Genomic DNA, 2,283 nt, shown 5'->3' on the forward strand with positions numbered 1-2,283 from the left:
AAAAAAAAAAAAAAAAAAAAGGCTTAGCTTTGAGCCAGATTCCAGCTCAGACGAGTAAAACAAAGATGTTTTTGGATCCATTTGCCTACAAGTGGATGCATCAGAATTGGAGTGGAGAAGAGAGAAACATTGGCCTTTTTCAAACCACGGGTTTACTCCTGATCCATCATGATTTGAAAAAAGAAGCAGAAAAATATAGTTTTAATGTCACCATATTTTATATATGTGTCCTTGCTCATGAGAAAAATGCTACATAAACATCAAAAACACAATTTTTATCAAAGTAGGTCTTTGCCCTTAATGCTACATCAGAACAAACTCTTTTTTTCCCTTTCTTTTTTTCTTGGGATGCAGGAGAATTTTTAATATAAGAGTGAACCAGTTTCTTCTCTGAGTGCAATTTCACCAACTCTTTCCAAGAAATAACAACGTTGAAGTTACTTTTAAAAGCCCATGGGAAGAGAGTAATATATAATTTCACAAACTAATAAAATGGAAAAAAGTATATATAAAACTCAAAGTGCTGCAAGTCAAAACTGTATTTATGTGTGCCGTAAATTACTCATATTTTGGTTTCTTCCAATGCAGCATGTCCATTATTTGATTGAATCATTGATTTTATCATTCCCTCACCTGTTTTTTTAAGTAAATTAAGGAAGAACTGTTTTATTGAGCACTTCCCCCAAAGCTCTGGTCTGAGTCTCTGCTCAACTTCCAAACTCACACAAGCTCCAGCAACAGTTTGATGAGCAAAAGTTAAGTCAGAAACTGAAATTGTTGATGATTTACAGGTGACTAATTTTACAAGAGGCCATGGAAAAGTGTCCAACATGTGTTATAAAGGAAAGAGGAAACACGTCCAACACAACTTTTTACCCCATGTTTGTAATGTAACCTTTAGTTTAGTTGTATTTATTTATCCAATATTTATTTATAATGATTATCTGTTGATAAGTTTCAATTTTTATATTTGTTAAAATATTTTACTTTTACAATTTTTGAGCAAGTCCAAAAAAAGTGTTCGTGAGTATCTTTGCTCTGTTTTTTATAAAAAAATTTCTGAGCAGCTCAAGTTCATGTAAATAAGGAGATGCGTGGCGGGTAACTATGCAAAGCGATGCGTCTTAAACCTTTGGCCAATTTGGTTGCTTAACAGTTTTCTGAATTCCAAATAACTGTCACAAAGGAAGGGACGTTTTTATAAACAAGATTCCTCGCCATACTGTATATTCTAGTCACAAAATGGTATAGACTTGGATATTAAGTTGAAGTACATGAGAAACACTTTCTTTTGATTATTTTTTACAACAAAATTTCATCAGAAAATACCAATACTGGATTCTGTTCTCTCTGGGTTTCCCTGTGATGGACGGGTCAACTGTAGAGGGTATCCCTCGCCACCGCCCAGCAGTCGCTGCATTGGCTCCATCATCCAGGGACTCTGAACAGGAAAGAGTAGGTTTAGGAAATGACTGAATCGTGTTGACACATTAGCTAAAAATCACGAAATCTGAAAATAAATGTCTAATTTCCCCTTCAAACTATACAATTTCTAAGAAAATGTCAAATTTCTGCTCTCATTGAATCCCTTTTGGGGTCACAGGGTTACTGGGGTCAACCCAGCTACTTATTTTAATAATGTTTTTGACACTTCAGGGCTTCCATACATGTCTTACTGTTTGCTATAAGGCTGTATTTGCACCAGTTGATGCCATACGTCTCTGATTTACAATGTAATTTAATCCAGGACTCCACTTGAATCACATTGAACAGAAAAAAAGAATATGTTTTTAAACTATTTCAAATAAAGTGAGCTGTAAAAAGTTTTAAATTGATAAAATAAGAGGTATGATTTATAGGGGTATGTTTTGGCAAGAGTCAGGCAATGCTACACATATTGCGATACATGTTTCACGATACAATACATATCGCAATATATCCCAAGATTCTACCAGGACAATTTTTCACCTATTTTTTTTAAAGAGTTTGACTTAAAAAAAAAAATTATTCCTGAATATTAATATGTTTCTCATTGTAATAAAATGGTAAACTTAATTTTATTTAATGATCACAACACTAAGCACTGCAACTGTATCTCATTTACAAGCTGCACTGCTTCATTCGTTCTTATCTGAGCCACTACAAAGTACTGCAATCCATGTTTTTATAAGACACTGGCAGCAACGTGGCACAGAGTTTGGGTTTGGCACCTATCCATCCTTAGTAAAAACTAAGTAGTAAATGTCTCATAACAACGAAAATCGCCAGGCTGACTGAACATTT

At 34.1% G+C, this 2,283-nt stretch overlaps 1 long non-coding RNA gene across 1 annotated transcript in view; it reads right to left on the bottom strand.

Annotated features, from left to right (window-relative positions):
* The window catches only part of LOC112149965, a 22,576-nt gene extending 20,609 nt beyond the window's left edge, over nucleotides 1–1,967 (bottom strand). Inside the window, exon 1 of the long non-coding RNA XR_002919866.2 lies at nucleotides 1,330–1,967. This is a non-coding gene — a long non-coding RNA (uncharacterized LOC112149965). The remainder of the gene's footprint in view (nucleotides 1–1,329) is intronic.
* Nucleotides 1,968–2,283: the final 316 nt, after the last annotated feature.

The sequence above is a fragment of the Oryzias melastigma genome, linkage group LG13 (assembly GCF_002922805.2).
Source record: "Oryzias melastigma strain HK-1 linkage group LG13, ASM292280v2, whole genome shotgun sequence".
Lineage (NCBI taxonomy): Eukaryota > Metazoa > Chordata > Actinopteri > Beloniformes > Adrianichthyidae > Oryzias > Oryzias melastigma.